The following is a 19,273-nucleotide window of genomic DNA, read 5'->3' as shown; positions in this document are numbered from 1 at the left end:
CGTTCGCTATCGTCCAATTCCAGTCTCCAGTACCAGTCAACTGTCTTCGGCCACACTCCTTCAGCTTGTCTGAGTCCAGTTCAGCCATCTGTGAACACATTAAGAGTCCTGTTATCATACAGCTAAGTTACCTACAAACTATCTGACTGCAGTTATACTCACTCTTGTCACTCTCCTGCTTACGCTTCCGGTTCCTGCAAATAAAACATCTTTGTTCCGCTACTTACCTATGTTGTCTCCTTCTGTATTAAGACAGAAGATCAGACCACCATGCAGTGTACCTCTGAAGCTAGCAGGGATCCCGATTCGTTCGCCAAACTCGTACAGACTGTTCGTCAGTCACTGTTTCCCACAATATCCTCTCCTTCACTGTCTGCCTCTGCCGGTCCCATGGCCCATCCAGCAACATACAGGTGAGGCGGAGGATTGCAGCGGGTTTCTTCTACAGTGCTCACTCTATTTTGAGATGGAACCTCAGCTGTTCACCACAGATCGCGCCTAGAAAGCCTACATGATCACATTACTCTCTGGTCGAGCTTTGCAGTGGGCACAGTCAATTTGAAATACCAGTTGACCAGCTACCACCACGTTAGCAGCTTTCATCAGTCACTTCAAGGAAGTCTTCAGACAAACTGCATCTGCAATTTCAGTGCACGATCAACTCTTTTGATTACACCAGGGCTACACTTCTGTCAGCAATTATGCATTCATATTTCATACCCTGGCAGCCTCCAGCGGCTGGAAGAGACTGCACTGATCACATCGTTCCATCAAGGATTGAATACTGAAGTGCGTCATCTACGATGATGTCATTGGGCTGGGAAATTTCATTCAACGAGCCGTTCGCATCTCTCAGCGCCTGTTTGGACCAACCCACTCCGATTCCTCCGTTCACCTCACCACCTGTCGCCTCATACCACCTGACTCACGCGGAGTGTCAGAGGAGAACTGATTGCCAACTGTACCATTGATAAGTAGTATTCAACTTCCGCCCATGATTGCACCTCTCACTCATGTCAGTGCTAATAATAACCCCTAAACTCTCCGTTTCAGCGCAAGCCCTCATCGACTTGGGTTCCGCAGGGAACTTCATCTCTCACCAACTACTCCAAACCTCAACGTCAGGAGAAAGCTCAGCTTCCAGGAATTAAAGGTGAACACTATCCTCGAAAAAACGCTGGGCCGTGGTCGCATCCGTCATTACTCCCCCACTGTGATGCTCCGTATTGGAAGTCTCCATCATGAACAGATCTCGTTCGTGGTGCTGGAAGGTTACATCGTGGATATCATCCTGGGATGCCCGTGGATGTCACAACATACACCTCGAGTCAACTGGAATTCAGAAGAGATTCTTCTATGGGGTGAATCATGCCATGATTGCATTTCACGAGTTCTCAATTGACCATCAGTCCACCAATCAGAGCCTTTCAGCATCGTCTCTCTTTGAATTCCACGTCCATCGAAAGTCCTGAGACCGAGTGCAAGGCCGAAATCCCTTCTGATTACCAGGTGTTCCAGGATGTCTCCAGTAAAAAACTGGCAATCCAATTACCACCTCACCAGCCACGGGACTGTGCTATTGACCTGCAGCCTGGGGCTACACCACCCAAGGGTCGAGTATATCACCTGTTCATCCTGGAGGAGAAGGCCATGGAGGACTACATCGAGGAAGCACTTTGTCAAAAATTCATCCAACCATCTACATCCCCTGCCACTTCCAGCTTCTTCTTTGTGGCAAAAAAGGACAGAGGCTTGCAGCCATGCATCGACTATCGAGCCCTCAACACTCAAACGGTGAAGTACAGCTATCCTCTTCCTCTGTTCCCAGCCGCCTTGGAGCAACTCTGTGGAGCTCGCATCTTCATAAAACTGGACCTGCGGAGCGCATACAATCTCATTCACATACGTGAGGGTGACAAATGGAAGACTGCCTTTGTAACACCTTCAGGCCACTACGAATATCTTGTGATGCTGTATGGACTGTCCAACTCACCCTCTGTATTTCATTGTTACCTATCATCCTAGCCATAAGAACCTCAAAGCCGATGCTCTTTCTCCTGTCTGTGTCAACTGGAACCAGATTCATCTCCTCTTGAGCCAGTTCTCCCTCCAGCCATGATCGTGAGTCCCATTCAATGGTCCATCGATGATCGCATCACCAAAAGCCACACGCTCTAAACCAGCTGCACCGGGAGGTCCTGAGGGACAGATCTATGTACCATATGCCTTGTGCCTGTCCCTCATGGACTCAGCACACACCTCTCCGGCTCTGGACACCCAGGCAGCCAGCGAACCCTCTCGCTCCTTCGCAATCGCTACTATTGGCCCACAATGAACCAGGATGTCTCCCGATACGTGAAGAGCTGCTCAGTCTGTGCCATCACCAACACCCCATGAAGGCTCCCAGAAGGGAAATTGGTGCCTCTACCGATACCTCAGCGTCCCTGGTCCCACATAGGGATCAACTTCATGACAGAATCCAACACCTGTGTCTTCGTGGCCGTAGATCATACCATGTAAACTCATTAACTTGAAAGGTTTACCCACGGCTCTAGAAGCCGCTGAACTATTATTTCGCCACGTGTTCCGTCACTTTGGACTCCTCGAGGACATAGTATTGGATAGAGGACCGCAGTTCATATCTCAAGTCTGGCGATCCTTCTTCAGATTGTTGGAAGTTTCGGTAAGCTTTTTGTCAGGGTACCACCCTCAAACCAATGGCCAGACTGAGCGTACAATCCAGTAGATAGGGAGATCCCTGCGTTCCTACTGCCACCAACACCATAACAGCTGGAGCAGTTTCTTTCCCTGGGCTGAGTATGCCCAGAACTCCCTTCGTCAAACCACCACTGGATTAACACCACTGCAGTGCATGCTCGGTTACCACCCTGGTCCGGAGGACCATCGGAAGTTCCAGCTGTTTACCACTGGTTCGAATAGAGTGAGAGGGTCTGGGATTCAGCACATGTGCATCTCCAGCAAGCAGTGCGAAGACACAAGATCCAGGCCGACTCACGACGATCTGCGATTCCTCAATATTATCCAGGACAGATGGTCTGGCTCTCGACCAAGGACATCTGTCTTTGCCTGCCCTGCCATAAGATGAGTCCCCGCTACATAGGCCCATTCAAGGTGCAGGGGCAAATCAACAAGGCCACTTACAGGCCCTCTCAGTACCATATTTCACAATCCTTTCACACATCAGTCCTCAAACCCTACTCTGACCCACTGCTCTCTTCTTCCCCAGAATCAGGTGTTGACGAGGTAACTCCACCTCTGGATGTCGCTAATGAGGAGCTCCAGAATATTCTCGACTCCCAACGAAGAGGGCGGCCGTCTAGAGTATCTGATTGAATTAAAAATTGGGTGTAAATGGTTGCAATGGCACAGCTGGATGTTTGGGAAAAAAATTTATAAAAAAATGATGGACTCTTGGTAGGTGGTTCCTTACTGGCCCAAGTTTCACCTATGGTCAGTCAGTCAAATCTGATTGAAAACTCATCTCCTTGATGTATCATTAATGTCTTTAGTATGGATAAGCTGCTCAAATTATGCTTTTATAAAGGGCTGTATGTATTAATTTTCATGTATTAATCACTTTTTTATTGCCAATGTTTGAACAGCTTGTAACAAAACTTAAAAACGAGACCTTCCCCAATTTCATACAGTAGCTTGTCTGAAAGCCTGTAGACTGACTTTTATGTGAAGGTCAGTGTAATTTTAATTGCACCTCATCCTTCAACATGATGCTGGTGAATTGCAGAGCTGGTGCAAATATATCCAAACCGCTATGATCATATGCTTTCTTAACTGATGTTTTCTCACCACTGTCTTTTTTTGTTGAGTGTTTATTTTGTTATTGAGAGGAAAGTGTGCAGCACATACAGTATCTTCTAAACGTCTCTCTCAGTAGCATGGACAGTGTCTGGATGTTTGTTAACAGTATATCACTGCAAAGGTATTTCCAACTTTTATTACTTCTAAGCAAAAAAAAAAAGAAAAAAAAAGAAAGAACTTTGCCATGAGTATAAAGGGATATTGAATCATGTTACGTGTGCTTGAGCAATAAGTTGCTGGCTGGAATTCACATGATAGCCACTGGTGTCGCTATAGATAATGTTTGTAAATTCTACATGTAGCCCCTTTAAGTTAATTACTTATGGATTTGTTAGATCACAAACCATAATATGACCAACAACAATCAGTAGTGGTTCTTGCCTTGCAAACATGAAAAACTAATGATCAGCATGACCAAAATGTAATTTTAATGTATGCAACAGTTTTCTATTTTGCTGCTGCAAAAGTTCTTCCACAGAGTCAAGCTTACACACACACACACACACACACACACACACACACACACACGTATCCGTGGGGAGTTTAATTCACTGGCCCAACAAAAACTCGCCCTTATACTCAGCCATGGCGCTGGGCCATCTGAACCACTCTGACCTCACCGGTAATTTTCCTCTAGGTATCCAGCAGACACTATCGGCCAGAGGACGGCCGCATCAACTGACTTCTCTCGAGGAGAGAGAGAGTGAGACATATAGAGGATGGTTTAGTCTTTTGCTAAATGTGTGCAGGAGGAATTGTTCTAATGATTGCCTTTCATGTTTGTCTGCTCATTAGGGCAGAAGGAGCACTCTAGCAGAGCGGATACAGTGGAGAACGTGATGTGTCCAGTCTTATGACACACCGTAGGGGTGCCGTTTCTGTGAAAAGGTCTTCACCCTCGTATTGTGTCCACAGACTGCTTAGAATAACAGCCTTTATCTTTCTCTGCGGAGGTGAGTGGCTGCTTAGAACAGAGATACAACATGAAAAAAACTTCTAAAACTCAATTTATGGTCCATTTTCATGCACTTATGTGTCTGCAGAAATGCTACTTATAGAGTACTAGCTAGTTTACATCTGCATTGTCAGTCCCTTGTGAAAAAGAAGGGATTTGTATTGATTCTATTGAATGTGCACTTGTGTACTTCAGATCTTAAAAATATATTGGTAACACTTTACAGTGTAAAGTGTTACCCTTATGTGTACTTAAACTTGTTTCTTTACACACTTAAGTACACTTATCATAATAAGTACTCTTTTTAAAAATATGCTAAAGTGTACTTCATCACTAGGGGTGTTACCGTATATATGTTGCATTTAGAGTTAAATGCACTGAAAGTCACAGATGCACAGTGAAAGACAGAGTCTCTGACTGACTGTGATAGAGTCAATCACAGTCAGTCAGAGCAACTTATCAGTAAAGCCGTGACATTTGGAGTGTGTCTGGCCCACAGAATAAAGGATAGTGGCCTCATAGTTTGTGGGCCAGGGCCTGGTGTACAGCACTGAATGAAAGACCCTTTGACAGTCATCCTTTTCCACAGGAAAAACTCCCGTTTTCTCCACTTGTAGATTGCTGCATCTGCACCCCAGCCACAGTATGGAGAGCCAGAGCAAACTGACCAGCACATTTATAGAAAAAAAAGGCAGAGAGAAGTTGGGCTGTCTAGTCTCATCTCAGACTCCCTTAGGAGTGAAAGTGAACATTGCAGACAAGCTTGGAGAGACCACCCAGACAAGCCAAACCATGATCACCTTCAAAAAAATATATTTGCAAGATGCAGTGGCCAAACATTTTAATCTAATGCATGTGCAGGAATTATTATAATAATTTTTTACAGTATTGTGGAAATAATGAGTTTCCCCTTTAAGTATCACTTTGAGTTTATTGCAGTTTAATCATTATTGCCCAGAAAAAAAAAAGAAAAAGAAAAAAAGATGCAGTTCATTTAAAAGCGGGGTAGGTGATTTGTTCCAGAAACTTTTTTTGTGATGCAGGTTGAAAGTTTCTTCACATCCTCATAGCAATCACTAAGTTAAGGGGTCTAAATGTATTTATATGTCTAAATCGTCTGTGGAAGGTGTAAGACAATAAAATGTTAGTCTAATTATTGAATTCGGTCCGAATTAAACAATGTCCTACCTGCCTGTCAACTTATGTATTTCCATACCTCCGCACCCCGCAACCGCAACCGCAGCCACCTTTTACAATTTCTCCTGAACCAAAACATCGAGCTTATGATGCGTTCACGCCATAACTACCATAATTTGGAAGAGATGGATACCAGAGACGTTATACTCGGAACAGTTCATGACACGAATTTATGCGTTTCAATGGCAACACTATCAATGGTGAAATGAATCTGCAGCAGTCAGATGGCACAGGTCAGTGCTCTATAAGTTGTTTATGTTCATTATTATTGTAATGTTATGTGCTTTGAGACATGAAGTAGTTTACTGGTGTCTCTCTTAATGCTTTTGTTTGCTCCCTGCTGTACGCATTCATGTGTTGTGAAGGAGGCGCAGCTTTAGAGACACTCTGAAAGGAGGGTGGGATCTTATGCTTTTAAAGCTAGCTCGCTATTGCTAGCCTCTCTGAAAATTGCCTACCCTACCTTTAACAGGCATATAATACTTTTATAGTGGGTCATGTTGTCACACTTTATGGGTTAAGTTGTTATTACAGGAATCAACCTTTAAATTTGCAATGATATGGAAGTAGTGACAAATCTTTCCAAATTGTGATGTACATCCGTGTGTAACGGATTATCAAAAAGCAAAAATGTAGGACAGGTCTTGGTTCTATGCATTAGATTTTGATTGGATGTTGAGATGTACATTAGGTACGAGGTACTTGAATGTCATACACAAACCGGCCTGCGCAGAGCTGCTGCGAACACACCTAAAATCTTTAGATATACAAAGATGGTGCACTCATATTACTATGAAGGGGAAACGTAAAATATGACATTGAACAATTGTTTTGTCTAACAGGAATTTTAATAAATTACCCGATAAGAATGTGCAGCAAATTGTCACAATTATCCAATTATTCACGTTCTTTGCTTTTCTTACATATATTTTGATTCATTTGACCACAGAGACATGACATCCATCAATGTGGCAGTGAATATTCTTGACCTACTTTCTTTGAATTCATACAGTAAGAATGTAAGTGAGAGCTCATAATGAACAGGTAACCCTGCTGCTAGAGGCAGTGACATGCTGCGTGTAATTGAACATTCAACCTGACAGTAAACTGACCTGCTAGACGTGGACAATAGTTCTTCTATGAAAGGTGAATGTGAAGCATGAAGGAGGGAGATTAATAGTTGCTGAAGAAATACACATAACCATAACACATCCATCCAATCTCCTGTTACACAAGGTGCAGAATGCTGCAGTGGTTGTACGTTTTTTGGGTGTAAGATTATAGATGCTCAACAGGTGGAGGCCGCTTGCTCTATGTTTGAGGTCAAATCTCTTGTTTCTGACCTAACATGTCACGCTGAAGTGAGCTCATCTTCTCCATGATATCTGCATACTTTCTCACACTCGTAGCTGAGAGCAGGAATCATTTTAACGCTCCATAAATGTAACATCGGTAATAACTTAACGCACTCACAGTGACCAACACTAACATAATCCTCTTCAGACAACTGCTTCCTCCCAAAATTAAAGACACTTACAGTAACAACAGACATGGAAATGTAAAAAACAAATCTGTTTTGAGTTCTTTCAAAGAATAGAAGATATAGTAGAATTTGTCCATTCAATGAGGGTCAATGGTATCCAAAAGTTTCTAGCTCCAAAAAAGGATATAACGGTAATGTAAAAGTGATCCATACAATTCCAGTGATCTTCTGAAGACATTTGATCACTTTGTATGATGAGAAGAGGAAAATCGAAATGGTTATTCACTCTCAAATCTCAAATATGGCAATGTGTCAGTAACATAGTAACACCATTGGTATCTGTGTCATGATGCTAAGTCACAAAGATACACATGAACCAGTGAAGTTTAATGTTATTGATGTCAGTCAATCAACAGTGTGTGTCAAGACTGCACAGTACCTTCAGAAAAATATATAATATGTTCCTATGACTATTTATATATGTTTACATGATATACAGTAAATACCGTTCAAAGGTTTCGGGTTGGTAAGACTTTTTGTTTTTGAAAGAAGTCTCTCATGCCCTCATGGTTTTACAGTATTTGATAAAAAATACAGTAAAATCAGTAATTGTGAAATATTATTACAATTTAAATAAATGCTTTCTGTCTGAATATATTTTAACATATTATTTATTCCTGTAATGGCAAAGCAGAATTTTCAGCATCATTACTCCAGTGTTCAGTGTCACATGATCCTAAAAAATCATTCTAATATGATGATTTGCTGCTCAAGAAACATTTCTTATTATTATCAGTGTTGAAAACAGTTGTGCTGCTTCATATCTTACATTTTTTTTGAAATTATTCCTCTTTTTTCCCCCATCCCTTTCCTAACTTTTTATTTCTCTCCCAGTCATCATACTCTCAGTCGACTATGACTCATTTCCTGGTTTTATCGTACACATCCCCCATATCTGCCGCCTCTGTCTGATTATCATGCCATCCTCTCTTATTTAAAAGCTCTTAAACATCATATATTGCAGTCATGATTCTGATCAGCATTAAATCTGATGCTCCAGGCTTTTCACTTGGAGTTTCCAGCCAGTTTCTCAGACAAAGATAAAAAGGGGACATGTATGACTGGAAATCAAAGTCACCACTGGGCCAGAGATATAATGCAGGGCATGACTGTCAGCTTCAGCATGTTCAGCAGGTGCATCTCATTTCATGGTGTTTCTGAAATGTTTCTGTTGAGCGTTTGTCAAATGGTCCCATCAGAACACACTTTTCATCTGTGTTCAGGTGCTGTGCTTGATGTGGATGTGAAAGGAGAGAAACATTTCGGTTTCTAACTTTGGTTGTCTTCCTGAAATAGACAAGTCAGAGACATTGCGTTATTTAGCTGACGCTGTGGGGAAATCCCTAGGCCGATTTATTGCCAATGCGGTGGTATGGGCCAATCATCCAATCCAGATATGCTTATCATTCAATATCAATAAGAATGCACCATTCATTAATATACCGTTCATGCAAAGTACACACACACGCGCACAAAAAGATCGGAGATCACGCTCAGTGTTGCCAGACGTACGATATTTATCGTATTTGTACGATAATTTTGACCTCTGTACGATGTACGATCAATAATGAAACAAATCCCATAATGTACGATAATTTCTGAACTTTTGTGACACTTCAAATGATGGTCGTTGTAATCATAGGGCTTCTATACTCACTGATCTAGCTGTGGATCCTACATCTACCATCATGATTGTGAGGGGAACGTGAACGTGGTGTTACGTATGTCTTCCATCTCATCTCACGTTACGTCTTCTCGGCCAATCATCGTGGAGAATGACTCTCTTATGAGCACAAGTTAAAGTTCCTTTTGTATATTGTATACAAAGTTGTATATCATAAACATGACATGTCATCTCTGAATGTTCTGCTAGAAAAAAAAGAAAAAAAAAGGTACGCTCCTGCCACGGCGCAGTTGTTTCCAAGCTGAGGTCAATAGTTTAGCAATAAAGTAATTTGCAGGTCGTGTCAAAAACGTTTTGGTCTAGATAAATACTGTAGCTGTATTCTGTAATTTCCTTCCAAATCCGATCATTTTGAGTTTGTGGTACGATACTTGGACATTTCCAAGACAATTTAGTGTGTGAAATATGGGGATATACAAATATACTCGAGTTCCTTAGCTTGCCTAATCAATACAAACTGTGTTAAAATTAAATACAAGGAGAGATGAAGACTGAAAAAACAAGAGAAGTTGTCACGCTCATCGGCATAATCGGTGCAGCCCTAGAAATCCCTTTCTCCGAAAATACTGAAGCCTGATTGAGTTGTGCATGTTCAACTGTACTGACCAATGGCGTCCCAGCACGCCCAAATGGACAGGCTATTTGCCTATATAAGCTGCTACTGAGTGCCATTTTATCATAATCTTTCGACTGAGTAATCGGGCAAGGGACTGCTAACAGTGCAAGGATAATAACACAGCAAGCTTATGCAATGTCTTGAGTAACAAAAACGCTCCCTTTCGATAATGGTTCACTCAACATTGCGTCATTTAACCTCAAGGGAAGCAGCCCGGAAATCTTGGTTCGGGCCAACAGAAGCCAAAACTGACATAGATAAGCACCACCGATCAGGGGGGTGTGATGGTCATAAACAGACTTGGTGGTGTCCAGCACACCATAGTCTAGCCCTCAAACAGACAGGATCCGTGCATGAAGTCAGAGCACGTTATAGAACATGGCAAACATTGAGGGTGACGACCAGCCGGCCGCTGCACAGATGTCATTAATACACACCCCACTCGACCAGGCCCAGGAAGAGGCCATTCCCCTGGTGCAGTGGGTCTTCACTTCAATAGGACATCGTAGGCCTAACGATGTGTAGGCCAGCGCAATTGCATTCACTATCCAATGGGACAGTCTTTGCTTCGTCACCGGCAGCCTTTTGGTGTGGCCTCCTCGAAACTCGAAAGCACACGAGTTTCATCCTAGTCATCTTCTTCGGACCCGCCAAACAAGACTAGGCCGCTCGCACCTGGTGATGGGCACTGGTCTTTGTGTGTGGAGAGGAACTTCTCTCTCCTACTCTTGAGAGAGAAGGAATTACCACATTTATGCCGTGACAATTTGTAAAAAATGTTGCAGGAACTTGATCTTTGAAGTGCGAGTTAACTTGCTTGATAACTCGCTGGATAGCCACAGAGGAGAGGTGTCGAGATCGCTGCAAGTGCTGCCAAATCCGCTGCTGGGCTTCTTCAAATGGCAAACAGGTAAGCTTGTCTTTGTTTTCGTTGCTCTTCTTCTGAAGTCAGCAAAGAAATGATCTTCACGCTGAAGGAGAAAGATTCTGATAAAATGGCACTCAGCGGCGGCTTATATAGGCAAATGGGCCGGTCCATTTGGATGCGCTGAGATGCCATTGGTCTGTGCAGTTGCAGAGCAATTCAGTCAGGCTTCAGTATTTTCAGAGAAAGGGATTTCCCCATAGCATCAGCTAAATGAAGCAATGTTGAGTGAACTGTTATCAAAAGGGAACTCACTGTGCTTTAAGCACCTTTAACATGTTTGCATTATAGTAGCCTATCATTATTCATGTGGATTTAACCCTTCATCTACAATGCAACTGTACTTGTGCGAATGCAGACAGCAAAGACATGAACTTTAATTGAATAAATAGGCCTACATAAATCCAAATAGCTGAGAATTCTAAGCTCTACAAACAGTGAGATCCACATAGCCAAAAATAAATTCTCAGTATGATTTTGTTAGCGAAATTTTTGTCAGTTTTGCTTTTTTGTGTTTTTACAGTTTATCTAGTATGTATTTTTCTTCATATGCTCAGTCCTAATTAATACATTTATGCAAAATGTAAATGATACAGTTGTGAGCAGCATTTAAGTACTTTTTCCCCCTTTATATCTTACTTTTTAATCCACTACATTTAACATTGTTCCTCGTTATTTTGAACTGAAGAATACAAAATCGCTCCAAAACGCGATTTGATCAAATCACTTTTTGAACAGATTCTTTTCGATGACCCTGTTGAAAATATTAATTTGCGAATTGGACAGCTATACTTTGTTTTCCAGTTAACAACTCAATTATTAATGGGTAACTACTGACCAAAAATGAGATGAGAACAACAAGATTGAGTGATGGCGCAAAAAGTAAGTTACTAATAATGAATTTCAGTATTGTTTTTTGGACTTAGACTAGACTGGATATTGTAATGATTCCTGTCTTGTGTTTCCCTCGTCTTGTGTGGACTTTAGTTATTTCCTGTTCTGTGTCATGTCTTGTAGTCCTTTGTAGTTTTTCTAGTTTATTAGTATCCCCAGGTGTTTCTAATTAGCCACACCCCCTTGTTATCTTGTTTAGCTTGTTGGTCCCTGTGTATTTATAGCCCTTGTGTTTCACTTGTTACTTTGTCAGTTGTTGTACATGTATGGGTGCTTCTAGTTCGGTCCTTCTTGTGGTTTTGTTTCTTTGTCCTTCGTGTTCTTTATTATTTGTACTACGTGTTTCTTCATTAAAACCCTGCTAATAGATCCTTGCTTCCGCATGCTTTCTCCGGCACACAACAGATATAGACTTGGTCTATATTTTTGTATCACTGTCTGCAAGTACTAGGCCTAATAATAATTGTACATAACGTTAAAAGTTCTCCCACTAACCTTACATTGTGCTGTTTTATTTGACATAACATTAACCTAAAGTTTTTCTGCCCCATTTGTATGCTAACACTGTTGTCGGCAGATTTACACTTTGTCCCGCCCACTATTTAATACAGTATGGTAACTTGTTTTGATTTGTTTGCACATCCACTTTTTATCTGTAAACTTACTAGGGTATGACAATTTTGTTAATAAAATTAAACATTTGACGATCAATACATATTTAATGTCTTCCTAATTGACTAGTGGTGGCTTGCTGACGACTCTTTATTAATAACAATAAATAATGTTAGACTCCATGCCAATAAACACACTAGTAGCCTACTCATAGATAAATAAGGAAAGTAATTTCAATAAACTACTCATCAGAATGACTCGGTATGTTCACCCTGAATTGGCGACTACTGAACAGAATAAGCCTGTTAATGTTGACAGGTTAATGTCAGAAGTCTTCTTTTGTTTTCAGGCAGGTTCTCCTCTCCACCGCCCTGCTATTGTGGCACTGCAGCCAGTCTCACATGCCAGAAGGTGGCAAGCTAAACAAACATGACCTTTTCCCAGTGGCAACCAAAGAGAGGTTCTACTTCCAGGTCAGTACTCACATCACTGCAGGAAGGCTGTTGAGAGGGAGCTTTTGTGTGTGGATCTAACGATTATTTTTCAACGCGACAGTAATAGGTAGTGTGAGTCCAGACAATTAATTGAATGATCTTCAAGAAACTATTTTCAGTATTTTCAGTGAAGTGTTTTCACATTGCCCCATAAGTATCCCACATTTAGATAATTTCATATCTTGAGGATCATCTTCCTCCTCACATAATGCTTCATTCTCAGAGATAATACTCTCCCTTATTGTATCAGGAGGAATGTTTTCTGCTATGACATCATGCTATCCTCGTCGCTCATTGGTCAGAACGGTCTGTGCATTCATCTTGTTTTCTGCCGGGTTGTTCTACACAAAACCTACACAAGCCCGACGCAAAAAAAGGGAGCACTCTCACACACTGCTTGAGAATACTAATGAGGACATTACTTACTAAATTCCACTCAGAAGCTTTTGTCGGATGAGTGTTGATCTCATTATGGTTCAGTGTGAAGTGTTAAAGTGCGAGTCTCAGAACGGACTGTAAATGAATGCAGCACACATTTTGTGGATTGTATAATTGTTTAAATGTGAACTGGTTTGCATACAGTAAGTGCAATTCTAACTACAATATGTTGCATGTTTATCCAGCATCTTGTATTCTTCTGTGGCCTGTTGCAGCCTATCTAAGTGAAAGGCATTCTTGTGTGGGCAGCCCCATGCCACTGACACACTGTGGAAAGGACTGCAGCAACTAAAACCCCATTATCTGAAATGGCAGAGAATTACTCAGTGGCATTAAAGCTCACTGGAGCTCCAAACAAAAGGCCCCTGCAGACTCAGCAATGCAAGAATGGGGGGAAAAATGAGACCTTTCACATTGGAAACAACAGAACAGTAACGATCCCACCCAGTGTGGCGTTCAGTTACAATTTGGGAATGATGAATTTCTCATTTGAGATAAAGACTGCAGCTCAGTGATACTTAAAAATAGAATCTGCCAATCAGAAGCTCTTATTTTTACATGCTAATTTATTTCGACATAAAACTGTGCAAATAAATAAATAAAAATAACTAACTTAACAACTAATAGAGATTATAATAAATCATTATGAAGGTACTATTTCAATATTTTAAGCTATTATTTCAGGCATTTTTTCTGACAGTAACTTCTTTAGTTTATTTCTTTTAAATTGATTACTACTCTTCACTACTAAAGTTCAGTTCTGTTTGAGTTTCTTTGTGGGGTCTCCTCAGTGTGTACGATGTGTTGGATTGCCAAGCTGTGTTGGAACTTGCCTTGTGGATTATTAAAGCTTGTTTAACTTCATCGTGCGTTTATCTTGCACCACACAACCCATGACTGAAGTCCTAAAAGGATATGGATATGCATTAACCATGGATGATGTCACCAGCCCCGCTCCCAACCCAGTGCCTTTGCCTACTGCCTCAGTGGACTTCTCTCCTCCTCGGCCGGTCGCCCTGGCTCCTGCGCCTACGCTCCTCCCGCCCTCGATTTCAGCATCGACCATTGGCCATTCGGCCTCGCCGGGTTTCCTCGGTCAGTCAACTCCACCTGGGTCAGACCTTCCACTGCTCTTCGGCCCTCCATCCTTTCGACTATGGCCCGCTCAGCCCGCCCTCAGGCTCCCCCTCCACTCTCGGTCACTCCATCTCGCCCCCTGGCCTCAGGATCCATACTTTCATCTCAGGATGTCGTCTCTGTGGCTCCGTCGCGGCCGCCTGGGTCATCAATGTCGCTTCATCGCCTCGGCCCTTCGGCTACGCGGTGGGCTCCAACTCCATCGTCATCGCCTCTGGCCGTCCCCATGGTGACGTCAGGACTCATGCCACCATGGAGCGCAGTTCTGGCTATGGCCTGGGTTTCCACCATCCGCCTCTTCCCAGTCAGCCTTCCACCTCTAGAGCCACCTCCTGTATCCTCTACCTATTTTGAAAACCTTTCACCAGCCCTCTACTCATCCTCCTCGCCTTCTCTCTACGGCGCAAGGATGCGGCTTCCGGGAGGGGGAGTTATGTCACACCGCATGGACTCTGTTTGTGTTTTGCACCGTTCCTGCCTTAGTTGTCATGGTTATTCATTTGATTTCATCATTATGTTCAGGTATGTGTGTGTGTGTGTGTGTGTGTGTGTGTGTGTGTGTGTGGTTATCTCCACTACGTAAGTTCACTTCTGTTTAAGTTTCTTTGTCGGATCTCGTCAGTGTGCAAGTTGTGTTAGACTGCCAAGCTGTGTTGGAACTTTCCTTGTGGATTATTAAAGCCTGTTTTACTTCATCTTTGTGCACTTGTCTTGCACCACACAACCCCTTGACAGCTGGGTTGTTAAATTTGTTATTATATTATATTATTAGCAATTATATAATAAATATATTTTATTATATTTTCACTGTGTATAAAACATACAATATGCTTCAAATGGTTATTCATATATGTAAGTATGCACTACTTTAACGCTAAGACAAGGCGATGTAGCTGTTGTGGAAAAACTAATACAGAATACAATTCACAGCTGCAATCATTCTCTTCTCTGCCATGTTTAAAGTTTATGGCACGGCACACCTGAGTCTTTCCTTCACTGATCACTGGAGATCTTTTTTTTTTTTTTTTTTTTTACCAGGTTTGCACTAAGTGCTAATGTAATAAGCCAGTAATAATAAAAGACCAAATTCAGAATACAACTTATTGATGATGAATTCTATATACAGGCAAGCAGATGAAGTTGTACATTAAGCATTTTCCTTGAAAACCCTGATAAAGAAGTGCAGTGTGTTGCATTGGCCACTGATGTAACAGCAACCAATAACCTGTGCTATGTAGATGACGATGCGATCGCTAACAAATGAGTTAAGGACCTATCAGCCAGCGCCATCAAGAGTTTCATGCCAGAACTAGGTATGAAGATCAATGCCAGAACTAGGTATGAAGATCAATATAGACACCCTCAAAGGAAAATGTTTGCTCTGAACATTATTTCTGTGTGAAAATATCAGTTTGTCTCTGTGGGCCGACAGCTCTTCATGTGCAGATTAAAGTATTGAGCAAAGAAACACCCATGTTGACATATCCAGATTAAGCATCATTGTTCTGAACCCTCTGAAGATAATCTGAATGTTTGCGGCAGGGTCAGAAGTCATCTCTGTGGGTTTGAGACAGGAGCTGCCTGTGGTAATCCACATAGATCATGAGATCCTGACTGCAGCAGCTGCTCGGAATCCGATTGCAGAAGACGGAACGGTGCAGGGATACGTGGAAACACTCTTTCTCGTTCTCACACACCCCTTCATACCATGCCAGCTTTAATCGTCCCCACGCCTAGCTACCCTCAAACAGAAAAAAGCTATCAATGATTCCCTGATGTCTCTATGATTAGACTATTCCAAAGAGAAAAGCACACAGCCAGCCGCTCTAGAGACCGATAACTTGAGGGGTTGGGCGGTAAACCCGTGAGAAACTCCATTATGACATAAAAAAAATCGAGGGGTGCCACCCAAAGATCTCCTCAATTACATGAGAACAGCTTCCATGGTTTTCAGTTGTGGACGTCACCCTCTCAACCTCTGGTTTATATTCTACATTAAACAGTTTTAAAATTGGATGTAACCCCGCATAAATGTCTTTTTAACTGTGGACTGTGGCCTCCTTTAACCCTAGGTTAAGCAGTGGTTTGGACTGCTCACATGGCACCGGGTTATAAAATTAAATATGAATCAGCATATCTGTTTTTAACATTGAGAATAATAAGAAATGTTTCTTATCCAGCAAACCAACATATAATAAAGATTTTTGAAGGATCATGGGACTCTGAAAACTGGAGTAATGGCTACTGAAAAGTCAGATTTGCCATCACTTTTTTCTTTTACTCACTCCTAGCAACTACCTAACACCAAAGAAACCGCATAGCAAAAAACCTAGCAAGTGAAAGATTGCTTTATGCTGCACAGTTTGATGGATTGGTGTAAAGAATAGATTTGTGGCTGCACAAATGGATGTATTGCACACATAAACAGTTTACTGATATTTTTCTGCCCAGCTTGAAATCGCATTATATGCAATAGTAAAGTCTAATATTTGTACGCTCTAAATCAGAGTACATCGTGGGTATTAATTTGCAAACAATACGCTGAATGCAATCTCTCACAAGGAATTTGGACAAGTGTGTCTGACACGACGGTGTTTCGTGTAGGAAATATGGACTGATTTTGTGACAAAAGGGAGATGGATAGATCCTAACCCAGAAGTCACTGCAGAACTCATAATAGGTGAAATCGACACCGGAGAGAATCCAGGTCAAGGTGGATCCTTTGCCAACAGCAATTTCTCATAGCGTTCAGTTTCCACATACTCTAGCTGTGCAATAAATGTTCACTTCACAATGCAAACAAGATTTCCCATACATCACTGCCACTGAGAGTAAGTTGTCCGGAATGAGACTTTAATGCTGAGTGAGCGTTTTCCCTCTCCGAGCCCAGGGAAAATCATTTGAGCCAGGGAAATCCCAGACGATACCAGTGTCAGGGTTAGTCTCGGGGTCACGTAGTGAAAATCCTCTGGCGCATGCTTTCCGTTTCTCCATACACCCACTCAACAGCTGATTCTAGGTCTGTTTATACGAAAAGTCTCTCAAGATTCCCAGAAGACCTGGAAAGCCAGCCGGATGGTATCAGCAGAAACAAGACTCTTGTGGAAAACCGATTCTGCTGGCTGAGGCCCAAAACGGCATTATATTGTACATCCAGGTCTGCACAGCTATAATGCGTCACAATAAGGACAGAACTTTATGTTATTTATGCAGAGGAGCGTCTTGTAGATATTCCAGAGTAATATATCTACGTAAACGTGGACTATTTGTCATAACAGTGGTGCGCACGCTTGATGTTGGGACTGATGAATGGGTTGTGCGTTGTGTGAGTGTCCGATGCACTAGCAGTTATATCTGATAACCTCACAGATTATCATGGTGATGAATTTCAGCTAAAGACAGGTGATAGTGAGTGATACACACAGATCAGTGACGGGAGAGTGAAGACAAGCAGCGTTCTCTGCCAGAATCTCACGAGTCTGAGAATACTCATAAAATGACACATGAAGAGCAGAAATTGTCGCTTGCACGAAATAGTAGCCTATGTAGTATACTAGTATTAAGTAGTGAAGTTTACAGTAGCACATGCAGTTTATATCATTGTACATAGTTCGAACTGTAATGCCTTTGTTCTGAGACTGAGAATGTTGATCTTATGGAGACTATTATAAGAATAATCAAAGTGTAATATCATGACGCCCTCTGATGGTGAAAAGGGAGAACCACTGAACGTGCATGTTAGAGGTATTAGCTCTCATACTGTAGAAATCCATGTACACTACCATTCAAAACTGTTTCTTCAGTAAGATTTTTTTTTTTTTAAAGAAATTAATACTTTACAATAAAATCAGCCTATTAGTATGATTTCTGAAGACTTGTTATCTATCTATCTATCTATCTATCTATCTATCTATCTATCTATCTATCTATCTATCTATCTATCTATCTATCTATCTATCTATCTATCTACAGTCTCTGTCTGTCTGTCTGTCTGTCTATCTATGTCTGTGTATTTCTTCGTCTGTCTTTATCTCTTTGTCTATCTATCTATCTTAGTCCTCTGCTGGGGTCAAATGAATATCTTGGGTTGGTTTATATTAGGTTTGACAGCGGTTCAGAGGCTCTGATCCCTTTGGTACACACAGGGCTGAATTAGACCCCCAAGGGTCCATCACAAAGAGCTCTAGAGTTTCCGGATCAATCCATTCTGCACTGATTGCCTGAGATCAATACGGACAGCGGCACTATGGGAAATATACAGTTACAACTTCTGACAGGATCCAGCATCCGGTGACAGAACTGAAGGAGAAACAGTCCTCCTGTTCCTCAGTCTCGTCGTGTGTTTGAGCGGTCATTTGCTAAAGAAATCAAACAAAAACGTCATGTATCCGCACGGCTTCTCCTCTCTTGCTGTCTCATGTCTGTTACTGGTCGGAGTGTAAACCATGGGCTTTCACCCTCTCGCTCTTATTCTGGCAAGTGACAAAATGTATTCGTCTGTCTTATTGTCCTCTAACAAGTCTGTCTCTCCCAATAACAGAGACGCAGTCATTAGCGATGACCGAACAGACAGAGAGAGACCCCAAAAACGGGAAATTAGGAAGGAGAAAAGAAGGAAGCCAGCGATGCACAAAGCGCTTAAGCGCACTCATTACCGCCGTCCTGATAGCAGCAGGCCATCGTGGGATTTTATAATTTCTGCCGGCATTATGCACCAGCGATCCTTTCATGTTCCGTCAGGGATCGGGGCTTGCAATTCTAATACGACCGGCGATGAGGAAAATATGCACATACATTTAGCATTTAAAATCTCCACGGGCTGAACAGAAGAGAGACAGGCACATGTCATACGACATATTGTGCGAGGGAAGCGGCAGAGAGCCCCTCCATAAATGATTCAACCATTTATTTATCAGCAGTTTATGTCTGCCCCGGGCGGCT

The sequence above is a fragment of the Leuciscus leuciscus genome (genome assembly GCF_965113295.1).
Source record: "Leuciscus leuciscus genome assembly, chromosome: 20".
NCBI classification, from domain to species: Eukaryota; Metazoa; Chordata; class Actinopteri; order Cypriniformes; family Leuciscidae; genus Leuciscus; species Leuciscus leuciscus.
Note: the sequence above shows the minus strand (reverse complement) of the source record.